The sequence below is a fragment of the Cricetulus griseus genome, chromosome 3 (assembly GCF_003668045.3).
Source record: "Cricetulus griseus strain 17A/GY chromosome 3, alternate assembly CriGri-PICRH-1.0, whole genome shotgun sequence".
NCBI lineage: Eukaryota > Metazoa > Chordata > Mammalia > Rodentia > Cricetidae > Cricetulus > Cricetulus griseus.
Window position 1 is genome coordinate 200,242,226 of NC_048596.1, and position 17,035 is coordinate 200,259,260.

The following is a 17,035-nucleotide window of genomic DNA, read 5'->3' on the forward strand; positions in this document are numbered from 1 at the left end:
AACTAACAATGCCCTGTAAATGGATGCCAAACATGACAAATATGGCATGTGGTGTGTGTACATGCAGTATAATTCTCATAAAATAATTATAAGACTTCTCTCCTCCTGTTCATTTCAAACCTATGACAGTATTCTCACAGTTAAATGAGGTTTTTCCTGATCTTTGAAATCAGTACAATGTACCATTGTATTGACTAATAGCAACTGCCAAAAAGTTAAGACAAACTATTGTGCTATAGTTAGGTTTTTCAGGAAAGCTCTAAGCCAGTGATGACATGTAAGAAAAATGGGGTTTTTACATGGGACCATCCTAGTTAGAGGAGCAAGAGAAAGCACAGGTTGATACTAAAATCATGAGCTATGTACTTATTCACTATGGGATCATGAAATTAATCAAATTGTTTGGATGGCAATTGTTAAAATAGTAAGGTTCTTAGATACAATGATATAAATGATTAAATTGTATGATTATTAAAACATATATTAAGTGAATTTTATGTAATCTATTCAATAAACTCTATCTTCTTTTCCCTAGTTCAAATTATAAGTTAACGTTTATTAAAATAGATAGATATGGATTAGATGTCTTCAGGCCAATTTCCTGTGATTGAAGAATTAGTAAAAACACATCTCAGTAGAATATATTAGTGTATAAAATATAATGTGTATACCCAAAGAAGCTTCTAGGATAAATAATACCTATGAGGTTGACAAATAATTATTTCATCAAGAAATCTTCACCTCCCTTGAATTTACTGAGCAAAAGAATGGAAGGAATTTTCAGCATTTTATTCCTAGAATTAAGTGACCATATACAGTGACCATAATCCTGATGAATTGCCAGACTGATGGAAAATACTGTTATTGACAGAATCAGTACCCATCATAACTAACCAGCAAAGAGAGTAGTTTGTCTGGAATAATGGTCTAGAATCAACCTGAAGACAAAAGAAGTATTTCCTTGTGACACAACAATGCTTCTCCAGGTACAAACTGAATTTGTTCCAGTAAGGATGAAAGAACCTGTCAGAGAACTTGAGGCAACGAGCATTGTACCTTTCAATCTCCCCTCAAATGATGGAAACTGTTCAGGACAATGTTTCTCACAAATACTTGCAAAGAATCAGGAACGATCACTAAGGCAAAGTCAATGATGCTCACCCTCCCTGATCTCCTCTTGGGGTAGGCAGTCATGAGCTCTTTTAGGTCAACAGTAATTCTCATTCTTACCTATGATACCACAATGTAGAAGACACTCCATTGCTATTGTTGTCACCCTTGGAAATGGCCATGGCTAAGATCAGCTCTTAGGAACATTTATACTCAACACGTTGTTCATACACAGAAGTTTAAAAGATGCACTGGGAAGGCAAGGAGAGACAAAGATGCTATGGAGGATAGGTTTTTATGAAATTGTAAATTCATATGTAGCTATGCACATGTATATCACTTGATAATTCACTAAAGTTCTTTCTGTTAGGATAGAAAAATAATTTTTTATTTTATATAAAACATGAAAGACAACACAGGCTGAGATCCTATTGGCATTCCCCTTGAGAAAGTGCCTTCCCATAGAAAATATTGACTGGGAATGTGCCCAAGTGGCAGAGCACCTGTCTTGCACAATAGGCTAAAAGATAAGCTAGGTCTGTGGATCGATAGTTAAGTATTCTCTTGGTGTATGGGTGACTTCATGTTTAATGTGTAACATCACAGGTATCAATCACACACAGCAAAAACAGAATGTAAATCAGGCATGGCTAGACTGGTTTTACCTTTTTCCTCCAAAGAAGAGGGTTATTTGTGCTTCACCTGTAATATTAACATTCTAGTGTTATTGCACTTGGCAAAAATCATGTTTAAGTCTTGATGACAGTTTTCAAAAGTATGACCTCTAGAGAATTCCTTTCGGTGCTCAAGAGTCCGTTTGGCAACACAGGAAGCTCCAGGTACAGCTGTGTTGTAAAACATGCTACTATTTCTGTCCAGCCTTCTGATGAATCAGATATCTAAGGAAAGAAACATTTATAAAATGGGGAATATTTGCCTTATCTTTGGTGATATACAAAAATAAAGGAAAAATAGGACTAGAGGAGCAGCAGATGCACAGAGCACCTTCCTCTAAACCATGAAATCTGGGTTCAGTCCCTCACAGATAAAGATAATAATTTCTAATTATACATTTAGAGACTCCACCACTACCATACAGGAGAGCAAGAAGTAATTGTCATGTAAGTAAATATCACAGTAGCATGATATGAGTGTATTTTCCTAAATGGAGAGTTTGAATACAAAAATACAATTATTTTAGGGTTGTGAGTCACTTTTTCTGAGTGTCTCTTTTTTCCCCTTTCCTCCAAACCACAGCCATCTGGGAACCCACAGCGCTGTTCCAGATCCAAGCTGAAACCCTCTTTGTTTGTGAGTCACCTTTGTTGGAAAAGTCTTCTGTTTCCCATCCCATTCCTTCTTACTTTTATCACCAAATCCACATGCTTTGCTTTAGACCAGCAGGAGGCATGGCCTCCATGTTTTGCTGTTACCTTTGTTGGGGAAGTTGGTTTTTCACTTTCTCTGCAAACCCATAAGCCTATTCTTTGTTTTTTAAAGATTTTATTTATTTATTATGTATACAACATTCTGCTTCCATGTATATCTGCACACCAGAAGAGGACACCAGATCTTATAACGGATGGTTGTGAGCCACCATGTGGTTGCTGGGAATTGAATCAGGACCTCTGGAAGAGCAGTCGGTGCTCTTAACCTCTGAGCCATCTCTCCAGCCCCATAAGCCTATTCTTGAACCAAGGTTGTGAACCATGTTTGTGAGCCATATTTGCTGGGTAAATCACTTCTTCCCCTTCCTATCACCCCACCATTTCCCATTGGGGCCATCTCTATGCCTAGTGGCCTAGCTCAAGATCAATGGCTAAAATAAAGATGAAAATTGAAAAATTCAGTATCCAGTTAGAAAGCTCAGAGTAAAGCCTTACCAATATAATGAAGCAAACAAAAGACAGAATATCAGGATGTGATGACATAGTGTCGGGAAGCAAATGGATATTTGCCATCTTAATACATGACAAAATAGACTTCAAACTAAATGAACCAGAAGAGACAAGGAAAGGCACTTCATGCTGACCAAAATATCAGTTAATCAAGAAAATATTACAATACTTACCAAATAGGCACCAAAATCTGGTGCCAACTTCATAAGCATGTTTTTGGTAGAATTACGCCACAGATGAAAACAAACGCAAAGATAGTAAGTGATTTCAAAACCCCAATTTTTCAAATAGATAGGTCATCTGGCCAAAAAATAAACAAAGAAACCTCAGAATAAAAATGCCATCATCATCAAATGGATCTAACAGATAATTAAAATAATATTCTGCCTAAACACCAAAGAACATACATTCTTCTCAGAAGCACAGAGATGCTCCCCTAAAGTAGAACAAATGCTGGGACAGAGAGAAACCCTTAAGAAATATAGAAAATTGAAATAATGCCACGCATCCTATCTGACCACTGTATAATAAAAACTTAGTTGACAGCAAATAAAACTGCAGTACACATATAAACTCACAGAGATTAATAACTCATTATTGAATGGGTCAGAGAGGAAATCAAAAAAGAAAAATAATCCTTACCTGAATGAAAATGGAAACACAACACAACATAACCTCTGTGACAGTTCTAAGAGGGCAGTTTATAGTCTTAAGTGTCTACATTAAAAAATCACAAAGAAGAATAAACGAATTAATGATGCAACTCAAGAATTTGGGAAAACAAGAACCAAACCCCCAAGCAGTGTATGGCAACAAATAATAAAAGTTAAAGCAGAGATGAGTGAACTAGAAACAAAGAAAACACTACAAAGAATCAATGAATGCAGTGAATCAAAGAGCTGATCTTTTAAGAAAACAAATATGATCAACAGACCCCTTATCAAAGAAGAGTTTCTTTATAGCAAACAGAGATAATCACCATAATCTACAAGTAGACCCAGAGCAAAAATCAACAGAATGTATGGACCCTAGTCCCAGTGGACTCACCTGCATCACAACTCCAGCATCTATGACACAGGGGACATCACAGAAGCTGCAGGTGGAGACTGTAAGTTTGGGACACTTCTGTGGGAAAAAAATGTCTCATAGAAATCTCTATATAAACAAGATCTAAACAAAGGCAGTAACAAAAGACATGCTAAAAAGAAGGGGTGGGTGAATCTCAGAAGACCATGCTCCTAGATAAGGAACTATAGAAAACTAATGACTGCTGAGACAGGAAGGCTTAGCACCAATCAGGGACAAGCTCCCTAATTTGTCGTTCATTGAAATTGTAGTCAGCACTGAAACCATATAAACTCAAACAGTAAAACTAATTATGTCCCCTTTTTCATTTCTGATTTTGTTAATTAGCATACCCTCTCTCTGCCTTTTGGTTAGTTTGGATAGAGGTTTGTCTCTATCTTGTTGATTTTCTTGAAGAACCAACTCTTTGTTTCATTGAGTCTTTGTAATGTTTTCCTAGTTTCTCTTTTTATTTAATTTTTTTATTACCACTCATATTTACATATCCATCTCCCCATTCCCTAGCCTTCCCATCCTCCCATGTTCCTCACCAACCTCCCTACCCATCCCCAACTACTTCCCAGGGACAGTGAGGCTCTCCACTAGGGACCTTCAAAGTCTATCATATCGTTTGTGGGAGGGCCCAGGCCCTCCTTGCTGTATCTGGGCTGCAACAGTATCCCTCCATAGGGAATGGGATCCCAAAGTCCATTTGTGCTCTAGGGTTGAAGACTGGCTCCACTGTTAGAGGTCCCATAGACTGCCTGGACTCCTAGCTGGCACCCACATTCAGAGAGCTTAGTTCGGTCCAATGATATTTCTGAAGTTTTATGACTAGGGTCTCCATGCTCTCACTAGGTCAGGTTCACTGTTTCTGCAGGTCTCTCAATCCCCATCTTGGCTCCTTTGCTCATCTCTCCTCCCTCTCCACAACTGAATCCCAGTAGTATGGTTCAGTGCTTAGCTGTGGGTGCCTGTTTCTGTTTCAAACAGCTACTGGATGAAGACTCTAGGAATGGTAACCAAGGTAGACACCAATCTCATTATAGGGGAAGGGAACCAATGGCATTTTCACCACCACGGCTTGGATTCTTAGTTGGGGTCATCCCTGTGGATCCCCTAACATTTCCCCTGTGCCAGACCTCTCTCCATACCTGTACTGTCTCCCTCTATCAAGGCATTTCCTTCCTTGACCTCCTCTATTCCTCCCCTGTCTCAGTCTTCTTGTTCTCCTCCCCCTCCCCTTCTTCTCTTCCCACCTCCTTCCTCTCCACCTACGCCCTATGCTCCCACTTTGTTCAGGGGTTCTTTTCCCCCTCCCCCTCTTCAAGGGACTATGCAATCTTCTCTTGGGGTCCTCTTTGTTTCCTAGCTCCTCTGGCAGTGTGGCTTATAGACTGGTAATCCTTTGCTCTGTGTCTAAAAATCATACATGAGTGAGTACATATCATGTTTATCCTTTTGTGACTAGGTTACCTCACTCAAGATGGTTTCTTCTAGTTCCATCCATTTGCCTGCAAATTTCAAGATTCCATTGTTTTTTTTTTTTCTGCTGAGTAGTACTCCACTGTATAAATGTACCACATTTTCTCTATCCATTCTTCAGTTGAGGGGCATCTAGGTTGCTTCCATGTTCTGGCTATTACAAATAATGTTGCTATGAACATAGTTGAACATATGTCCTTATTGTATGAATGTGCATTCTTTGGGTATATGCCCAAGAGAGGAATTGCTGGATCTTGAGGTAGGCTGATTCCCATTTTTCTGATCTGTATATAGTAGGGCTATATATCATATCATCTGCAAATAGTGAAAGTTTGACTTATTCCTTTCCAATTTGTATCCCTTTGATCTCCTTTTGATGTCTTATTGCTCTAGCTAGAACTTCAAGTACAATATTGAAGAGGTATGGAGAGAGTGGACAGCCTTGTCTTGTTCCTGATTTTAGAGGCATCACAATGATTTTCTCTCCATTTAGTTTGATGTTGGCTGTTGGTTTGCTGTGTATTGCTTTTATTATGTTTCGGTGTTCCTGTTATGCCTGATCTCTCCAAGACCTTTATCATGAAGGGATGTTGAATTTTCAACATCTAGTGGGATGATCATGTAAATTTTCTTTCTCAGTTTGTTTATATGGTGGATTACATTGGTGGATTTTTGTATGTTATACCATCCCTGCATCCCTGGGATAAAACCAACTTGATCATGGTGGATGATTTCTCTGATGTGTTTTTTGGTTCAGATTTGCCAGTATTTTGTTGTATATTTTTGCGTCAATGTTCATGAGGGATATTGGTCTGTAATTCTCTTCTTTTGTTGTGTCTTTGTGTGGCTTGGGTACCAAGGTAATTGTAGCCTCATAGAAAGAGCTTGGCAATGACCCTTCTGCTGCTATTGTGGAACAATTTGAGGAGTACTGGTATTAGCTCTTCTTTGAATTTCTGGTAGAATTCTTCACTGAAACCATCTGGCCCTAGGCTTTTTTTTTTTTTTTTTTTTTTTTTTTTGGTTGGGAGACTTTTGATGACTGCTTCTATTTCATTAGGGGTTATAGGTCTGTTTAAATTGCTTATCTGTTCTTGATTTAATTTTGGTAATTGATATCTATCCAGAAAATTGTCCATTTCCTTTAGATTTTCAAATTTTGTGGAGTATAGGTTTTCAAACCTGATGATTCTCTGGATTTCCTCAGTGTCCGTTGTTATGTTCCCCCTTTTCATTTCTGATTTTGTTAATTAGCATGCCCTCTCTCTGCCTTTTGGTTAGTTTGGATAGAGGTTTGTCTATCTTGTTGACTTTCTCAAAGAATCAACTCTTTGTTTCATTGAGTCTGAAGTGTTTTCCTAGTTTCTACTTTATTGATTTCAGCCCTCAGTTTGATTATTTCCTGGCATCTACTCCTGTGGGGTAAATTTGCTTCTTTTTGTTATAGAGCTTTCAGTTGTGCTGTTAATTCTCTAGTGTGACTATTCTCCAGTTTCTTCATGTGGGCACTTAGTGCTATGAACTTTTCTCTTAGCACTGCTTTCAAAGTGTCCCAAAAGTTTGGGTATGTTTTGTCTTCATTCTCATTAAATTCTAGGAAGACTTTAGTTTCTTTTTTTATTTTTTTTTCTTGACCCAGGAATGGTGCAAATACGAATTACTCAATTTCCATGAGTTTGTAGGGTTTCTGCAATTTGTGTTGTTGAATTCTAACTTTAAAGCATGGTAGTCTGATAAAATGCAGGGGGTTATTCCATTTTTTTGTATCTATGTAGGTTTGCTATGTTGTTGAGTATGTGGTCAATTTTAGAGAAGGTTCTATGTGGAGCTGAGAAGAAGGTATATTCTTTTGTGTTTGGATGGAATATCCTATAGATATTTGTTAACCCCAATTGGGTCATAACTTCGGTTAGCTCCTTTGTTTCTTTATTAAGTGTCCGTCTGGTGGTCCTGTCTAGTGGTGAGAGCAGGGTGTTGAAGTCTCCTACAATAAGTGAGGCTTTATGTGTGATTTGAGTTTTACTAATGTTTCTTTTATGTATGTGGGTGCCTTTGTATTTAGGGCATAGATGTTCAGAATTGAGACTTCATCTTGATGAACTTTTCCTGTGATGAGTATGAAATGCCCTTCTTCATCTCTTTTGATTGATTTTAGTTTAAAGTCTAATTTGTTAGATATTAAGATTGCTACACCAGCTTGTTTCTTGGGTCCATTTTATTGGAAAATCTTTTCCTAACCTTTTACTCTGAGGAAACGTCTGTCTTTGACGTTGAGATGTGTTTCTTGTATGCAGCAGGATGGGTTCTGACTTTGTATGCATTCTGTTAGCCTGTATCTTTTTATAGGCAAGTTAAGACCATTGAAATTGAGGGATATTAATGACCATTGATTGTTGATTTTTGTTTGTTTTGGATTTGTTGTTGGTGGTGTTATTATGTGTGGATTTCCCTCCTTCTTTCTTTTGGTGTTTGGTAAAGTGGGATTATGTATTTCCTATTTTTTTGTGATTGTAGTTATCTTCGTTGGGTTGGAGTTTTCCTTCCAGTACTTTCTGTACGGCTGGATTTTTGGATATGTATTGTTTAAATCTGGTTTTTTCATGGAATATCTTGTTTTCTCCATCTATAGTGATAGAAAGCTTTGCTGGATACAGTAGTCTGGGCTGGCGTCCATGCTCCCTTAGCATTTGTAGAACATCTACCCAGACTTTCTGGCTTTCATAGTTTCCATTGAGAAGTTGGGTGTAATTCTGATAGGTTTGCACTTATATATTACTTGGCCTTTTTCTTTTACTGCTATTAATATTGTTTCTTTATTCTGTAAGTTTGGTGTTTTGGTTATTATGTGGCAAGGGGACTTCTTTTTGTGGTCCAGTCTATTTGGTATTCTGTAAGCTTCTTGTTCTTTCATAGCCATATCCTTCCTTAGGTTGGAGTTTTTTTCTATGATTTTGTTGAATATATTTTCAGTTGCTTTGAGCTGTATTTCTTCACCTTCTTCTATACCTATTATTCTTAGGTTTGGCCTTTTCATGGTGTCCCATATTTCCTGGATATTTTGTGTTAGAGATTTGTTGGACATGAGATTTTCTTTGGTCAATGACTGTGAGTCTTCAACACCTGGGATTCCCTCTTCCACCTCTTGTATTCTATTGGTTATACTTGCATCTGTAGTTCCTGATCGTTTACCCAGCTTTTCCATTTCCAACATCCCCTCATTGTGTGTTTTCTTTATTGTTTCTATTTCAGCTTTCAAGCCTTGAACTGTTTGAATTGTTTTCTTCACTTGTCTGGTTGTTTTTTTCTTGGCTTTCTTTAGATTCCTTAAGAGATTTGATTATTTCTTGAATTTTTTGGTTTGTTTTTTTTCCTCCATTTCTTGTGTTTTTTGTTTTTTGTTTTCTTCTATTTCTTTAAGGGTTTTTCTTGTTTCCTCTTTAAGAGTCTCTATCATCTTCATAAGATAGCTTTTAAGGTCCATCTCTTCTTCTTCCTCTGTGATGGGCTTTTCAGGTCTTACTAGGGTGGAGTCCCTAAATTCTGGTGGTATCATAATGGTCTTTCTGTTGTTGAGTGTATTCTTATACTGTCATCTTCTCATCCCTTTTTCGAGTGGGTGCAGGTGGGGTCTCTCCCTCTCCTCTAGTCTCCCGGTGGCGTATGTGAGTCAAGACTTCAGTGTCTGCAACTCTGGATGGTCTGGCCTCTCCTGGTATTCTCCTCACTCAAGCAGAGGGCAGAGGATGGGCCAAGGGTGAAGTGTGGCCAGACTCAGGGTGGGCCTCAAGCAGAGGATGGAGGGCAGAGGGGGAACCAAGAGTGAGGTGTGTCCGGACTCAGGGTGGGCCTTCCTGCCTGGGCGAGTCCACTCTATGCCAGGAACAGCCTCAGGAAGAACTGCCGAGGGTGTGATGGTGGGAGTTGGGGCCGGAGCAGTGCCCAGACTCACTTCAAGCAGAGGACAGAGTGGATTTTATATTTTTAAGACCAGGATGAAGTTGGAGTTTATTTTTTTAATTCCTGGAAATTGACTCTATATTGGATTTGTTGAGGAAACTGGGGGTATGTATTGCCTTCACTGTGTCCATAGACCTTAGGTTTATTTATTAATAATTTTAACCTTCAATGCATGCTTACCAAGAGATGTGGGCAAATCAAGTATTGCTAGTGCAATCTACCATGTTTTACTCATGATGTATCAGTCCCTGATAACTGTGTGAATGTGAAATATCACCCACAGGATCACGTGATTGACATCCTAGCTGAGCTGGTGACAATTTTGGTAGGTTATGTAACCTTTTGGACACAACCTTGATGGTTGAACTATTGGTATGTAGGCAGTATTGAGAGGACACCTTTCTGAGTTTCTCCAGGGTCCTCTGATTCTGGTTTTTTAGAGATATGAGGAAGAGGAGCATAAGCTCCTGATACCATAAACCAAGCTTTACCCAGCTGCCGTGCTTTCTCAGCCAAGACGAGACTCTATCTCCCAAAACAGCAAATCCTGTCTTTATATTTTGTTCATGCTTTCTCAGCCAAGAAGACACTCTATCCCCCAAATCACAAATCCTGTCTTTAAATTTTGTTAAGTTACTCTATTGTATATTTGGTAAAATGCTCTCTAGGGGAAACATGGGGAGACATTAATCTACTGAAGATTTGGTCTTGGACTTCACCTGCTCCAGAAGATGATCTGGACACTAGACCTCTGTATGATCACAGGTGCCACAGAGACTGCAGCACGGAAAGCATACCTAGGCTGTCTCCAGCCCTGTTGTCCTCAATGGAGCTAGGAAAGGTAGAATTCCCTGGCCACCTGGTTTCCTCATGGCCCTTCTTCCTTAGCTCTCAAGAGCACTCCAAGTGTTCCTTCATTCTTGTCACTTACATTAAACTTCTTAGAGAGGAGACACAGCACCCTTTGATGTTTCCCTGGCACATTGCTTCGTGGAATTTATTCTCTAGTTTGTAAAGTAGGCAGTACCTATTCTCAGTACTACAGCTGCCACCAGGACAAGTTCCCCTTTCTACTACTAAGGCACTCAAAGAAATGTGGTGTTGTTTGATACTGTTTCTTCAAACAGAAGAGATTCTTCTGGTGGTGGAAAACACAGCTGTGTTTTCTGTCCACTCTAAATAACTTCTTTAATCAATCTTAACTTTTAACCCCTCCCAAATCCATCTTACCACCAGAACCTGAATCTATGAGTCCCAGAAGTGATATATTCTGGTTTGGCCAGTCAAACACACCTAGATGGTTATGGAGCAGCACTGGTTAACAAAAACATGCTGGTTCTTCCTTAGACATAACTGACAAATAGTGCTCACTGTGCATGTGCAGTGTAAGCCTGGCAGTCTTCTTTTGGTTTACTCTATTTTCATCCAGCAAGGTCTTTTTCTCTTCTTCAAAGTTGAAGGATTCCTTTTTCCCTACAGTGACCTTGCTTGGTAGTTGGATTTTTTTCCCTCATATTTTTTTTTCAACAAGAGGTCATGGATGAGTCTGCCTTTTGATGAAAATGGAACTTCTCTCTTGAAGATTCTCTCTGGGTGGTTTGGTTCTGTGTTTTCAATGCAGTGAAAGGCTTTGAAGTTACACTTTTTGTGGATGCAGGAGTGGATGTATATGCTTTTAACATGATTCTAACACACTGATGAGATGTAATTTCCAGCCATGGCTGTTGGAATTCTAAATGTCTTCTCTACAGCCTGGTCCATATATTTCCCTCGATGAAGGGACCTTCTGCTATTATGTTATAGAAAATGTTTTCTATGCCCTGAGTATCTTCACAATATCTTCAGTGTCTGATCTTTATATTTAGTCACTGCAGTGCTTTTAGTGAGAATGCCCCACACGGGTTCAGATATTTGAACACTTGGTCCCAGCTGGTGATGCTATTTGGAGAGGTGGCAGTAGGTTTGGGAGATGGAGCGTTGATAGAGGAAATCTGTCCCTGGGGGCAGGCCTTGACTGTTTACAGTCTCTGCCCACTGTTTGCTCTCTGACTCCTGCCTATCGCTGAGATGGGATCGCTAAGCTTCCTTTTCTTGCTCCCATGCCTGCCATTTGCAGCTAACTCTCCCCACCATGACAGACACATACGCCTTTAGAACTGCAAGGCCAAATCTATTCTTCCTTCTGTAAGATGCTTCTAGCCACGGTGTTTTATCACAGAAACAGAAAATTAACAAGTCCCATCTCTGAATAGCAACATCCCAGAGATCTAGAAAGATGTGGTCATTCCTTTTAATTCTTAGTGTCTAACTGTAATTATACCCCAACCTTGATTTCTAGCTCTAGTTGTTCTTCTGCTTGACTCTTTCCACTGCTGAGGCTCTTTACAGAATGTCTATGCTCAATGTATAGGGGTTTTCATGAAAACTAATCCAATAGTTTTCATGTTCTGTCTCCTGACTTTCACATTCAAATTGTGTGTTTTGTTCTTATATTTTCAGCTGTTTATTGGTGTCCTCGTTGAAGTAATAGCTGTTTTCTTTCTAATTACTTTAAATTTTATTTTAATAAAATCTGTCTTTCATTTTGTGTGTGTGTGTGTGTGTGTGTGTGTGTGTGTGTGTGTGTGTGGTTTGTTCCATATGTTATGTGTGTACTGGGATTACAGCTATGCACCTCTAAGTCCAGCTGAGATATGTTTTTAAATGACCTGTCATTGAATCAGAGAATAAAAGGATAAAATAAGATTTAGAAGAGGCCATCATTCCTTTGATGAACAGTAATACTTCTTGAAATTCTATAATATAAATGGGCAAGTTATTTCATGTTCTCAATAATTAGATTATTTTATTTGCTTTTTACATTTCATCCATTTAAAAATTTTGAAGTGTGTGTGTGTGTGTGTGTGTGTGTGTGTGTGTATACACCTGGGCCATGATGTGTATATAGCACTGAGAGGACAACTTAAAAGTGTCTATTATCACCAGGCATTGGTGGTGTACGCCTTTAATCCCAGCACTAGTGAGGCAGAGGCAGGCAGATCTCTGTGAGTTCGAGGCCAGCCTGGTCTTCAGAGCGAGTGCCAGGATAGGATCCAAAGCTCCACAGAGAAACCCTATCTTGAAAAACCAAAAACCAAAATCAAAAACAAAAAAACCTGTCTATTATCTACTTCTGATATGTGAGCTCTATTGATGAAACCTAGAGAGTCATTTGGCTGCAAGTGCTATGTATGAGTGTGTGAATACCACTGCCCAAGGGTAGAAATAAGAGAAAAACAGGTAGGAGTAATATAGGTAATCAAGAGATAAAACTCAGCTCATCAGGCATAGCAGGAACCAACTTTACTGCATGAGGCAATTCTCTGGAATTTAGTTGTGGTTCTGAGAAAGTATTATGAATAAATGTTTAATTCTCAGAATAAACTTAAAAATAAACTGTAGTATAAAATTTTTCATATGAAAAGTAGTTTTATTATTCAAATTGTCCAGTGTTCCTCTATCATTATATGAAATGATGCTTACAATCTGAAAAGAAGACAAACAGTATACTGTTTGCAATATTTGCAATATTTGCAAATACTGCAAAAAAACAAACAGTTGCAATATTTCTACTAATCTTATTTGGGCACCAGTGACACAGCTCTGTGGGAAAGGTCTGTGGTGTGCAAGTCTGGAAACCCAACCTTGATCACTATATAAAGAGGACCAAAAGAGATACCACCATACTGTCTTCTGATATCTTCATATCTGCTATGGGATGACAAACCCATAATCACATTACACACACACACCATAAATGTTTGTTACAAAATAAATCTTGGTGCCATTACATTATCTGGCATCTGTGGATAATTTCCTAAGAAGGCAGTGTTGGGGACTATTATGCTGTGTCTTTGTTTATGTTGTATTTGTTTAACTCTGTGAAGCTGTAACTCTTTGCCCATCTAGAATAGCTGATGGTCTAATAAACATCTGAATAGCTTTGCTCCACTCTGCTAAGAGAGCTTCCCAGCAGAGATATCCATTGCTGTTCTACTCCACTCCCTAAGGGAGTTTCCAAGCAGAGGGGTCCGTTGCTCTCTGCTCTGCTTCAATAGGAAGTTTCCTAGCAGAGACGTCTGTTTCTTCTCAGCTCCCACCTAAATTACTACATCTCTGCTTCACTCAACTAAGGGGGAAACAGCTGCAGTAATATACTGGTCAGCTCCAGCTCCTGCAAACAGTTGATAGTACTGCTCCACTCCCCTAAGACAGCTTCCCTGCAAAGGTGTCCATTACTTCTCTGCTCCACTCCACTACAGAGTTTCTGATCTGCTCCAGTGAAAGAAAGGTCTTCATCTAAAACCCATTCAAGAGATTTATTTGGAGGGGAGGAATCTGGGAGAATGGCTGCCTCTGCCAGGGTAGAAAAAGGATTCTGCCACCTGAAAAAGCATAGAGCTTCATAGGGGTAGAGTTTTTTCAGGGAGATTTTTGGGGTGGAAATTGGTCAGATTTCAATCCCTGGCCATGAACAAGCTCAGAGATTGGCTGACTTTTGTGCTCAGGGAATGGTGGGTTTCAAGCTCAGAGACTGGTTGGTTTTGTGTTCAGTTGCTCAAAGGTAGAGTTTCTTTGGCTCTAGTTTCAGGGTCTAAGCGTGTTTCTTTCACTGGCCCCTTTTAACCTTTTGGCTCTGGTTTCAGGGCCAGGGGGCTCTTTCACTGGCTCTGGATTACTGACAAGGTATGTGACTTGGGCTCTAGATTCAGAGTCAGGGTGTGTTTCTTTGGCTCCAGTTTCAGGGCCAAAGTGTATGTCTTTCACTGGCTCTAGTTTCAGGGTCAGGGTGTGTTTCCTTGACTGGGCCTTTTACCCTATACATAGAGTTCATAAGTTCACATTTTTCCATGAGTTTCCTGATGCAAACAATATAAGAACAAATATCATAATGCTTGAATGGATAATTGGCACTGTCAAATTTCTTCTACAGAATAAATATTATTTTTTTAACTGATTGTAAGTGTGTTGGCTAAAGATCTTACCAAATAACAAGCCCTCAGTATCTTTTTCAATAATCAAAAACTATTGTAATATGCAAAGGCTTTACCGGATTGATTGCAACAAAACGGTTTATTCCATTATGACATGCAAAACTTTACCACACTGACTACATTTATAAGGTTTCACGGCAGTATGTTTTTTCTCATTATTTCGAAGACTATTGATACAAGCAAAGATTTTACCACACTGATTACATTCATAGGGCTTCTCTCCAATGTGTTCTTTTATGCTTTTGAAGATTACAGTGTCGTGTGAAAGCTTTACCACATTGATTACATTCATAGGGTTTCTCTCCAGTATGTATTCTTTCATGGCTTCGGAGATGACTGTGAAGGGCAAAAGCTTTACCACATTGATTACATTCATAGGGTTTCTCTCCAGTATGTGTTCTTTTATGGCTTCGGAGATGAGCGTGATGTGAAAAAGCTTTAGCACATTGATTACATTCATAGGGTTTCTCTCCAGTATGTGTTCTTTTATGCTTTTGAAGTTCATTGTGACCTGCAAAAGCTTTACCACATTGATTACATTCATATGGTTTCTCTCCAGTATGTGTTCTTTCATGCCTTTGAAGAGTATTGGTATGAGCAAAGGTTTTACCACATTGATTACATTCATAGGGTTTCTCTCCAGTATGTGTTCTTTTATGTATTTGGAGATGAATGTATTGTACAAAGGCTTTAGCACATTGATTACATTCATAGGGTTTCTCTCCAGTATGTGTTCTTTTATGTCTTTGAAGACCATAGTGACAAGCAAAGGCTTTACCACACTGATTACATTCATAGGGTTTTTCTCCAGTATGTGTTCTTGTATGCCTTTGAAGAACACTATGATGAGCAAAGGCTTTACCACACTGATTACATTCATATGATTTCTCTTCAGTATGTGATCTTTTGTGGCTTTGAAGATGACTATAATTTGCATAGGCTTTAACACATTGGATACATAAAGGTTTCTCTTCAGTTTGTCTTCTTTCATGCCTGCAAGAATAATTGGCACATGTAAAAGTTTCACCACATTCAATACATGGTTAAATCTTTGTATCAGTATGAATAAATTTTATACTTTGATTCAAAGGTAAAGAGAAATCAGATCTTAAGTTTTTTTTATCACTGGGTTTACACTCATGTTATTCCCCTTCATTAACAGATTTTTTGCTGTTGTTGTTTCTTTCAGACTTATTCTTTATTCTTCTTTTGTATTCTAATTCTGTACTCTTATCTCTATTCAGAATTGTCCCATCTGTCCTCTTGATGTTTTCCTCCTAATTCTCTCATTCTTGGTATTTTCCTTCTAAATCTATCTTCATTCTTTATGTTTTTCTTAAAATTCCTTCTAACTCTCTCATTCTTGGTGTTTTCTTTCTAACTCATTTTTACCTCTTTTATTCTTTCCCTTACAGCTTATATACACCAGCAAAAGCATTCAAGCAATATAACAATTACAATCTGGTTACACTGTTTTTCAAGTAAATGATTACAATGAATTCAAATAAAAAACAGTATGTTTTCAATGTCCCTTACATAAGTAAACATTTTACATACTACAGGTGAAAAACAAATTACCCCAAGAACCTATATACATTCATACCCAAGCAACTTGTTATAGATTAACTGTGTAGCAAGCAAGATATTCTTTTCAATCAGTTCTTTTGCTGGCAAGATGCATTTTGCAATTCCAGAGAATGGATTGATTACTTTATTACTTATCTTGAAAGGTAATCTTATAAGGAATATTAAAAGAATAACAAATCGAAACTCTTATGTATGAAAAAAAAAACCCAGTCAGCTCTACTTTAAATTTTTAGTATACATACCACATTCATCAATACTTTTTTTTAATGTCAGGAGACTGAGGGCAAAAAGAAATTTTTTTATGGTAATAATATCCTTTATTACATGGCTCACATTTACAGAATCTTTTTTATATGAGATTTTTCACATATTTAAAGAGTACTGGAAAAACTCAGAGTTTTATCACCCTTACCACATTCATAAATTTTCCTATGTTATGAGTCATACAACATTTGCTAAGAGAACTAGGATAAATAAGTATTTACACAGTCCTAGTACTCATAGGGCTTTTCTGAAGTGTGATTTTGTTGATCTATTAACAATGAAGCTGAAAAGCCAATTACTTGTATACATGAATCAAATGCAACAAGTATACTCAAAGTGGGGACTGATTATAGTATATATATATTGTTCTTAGAGAGGTATGTTAGGTCTTTCCACATCCCTATGCTCATAGGACTTATACCCAGAGTAACATATACCATACCTAGAAAAGTAAGAATAACTCTTATGTTATACAAGGTTTCAACATTGAATTCACAATGTTGACTTTCTATTCCTCATAGACTTGTAGTATAGGTTAAGGTTTCTCCGCAACAACTGTCCCTTGACTCTAACTGCCCCTCATAGACTTGTGGTATAGATTTGAGATTTCTCCAGAACCACTGTCCTTTGACACTA

General features: G+C 38.2%; 1 long non-coding RNA gene across 1 annotated transcript; it reads right to left on the reverse strand.

Annotated features, from left to right (window-relative positions):
* Positions 1-1,386: 1,386 nt before the first annotated feature.
* On the reverse strand, positions 1,387-4,170 carry LOC118237933. The gene is made up of 4 exons (XR_004769309.1): positions 4,056-4,170; positions 3,651-3,725; positions 3,182-3,308; positions 1,387-2,009 (listed from the first exon to the last, which is right to left on the reverse strand). It is a non-coding gene; the product is annotated as an uncharacterized LOC118237933 (long non-coding RNA).
* Positions 4,171-17,035: the final 12,865 nt, after the last annotated feature.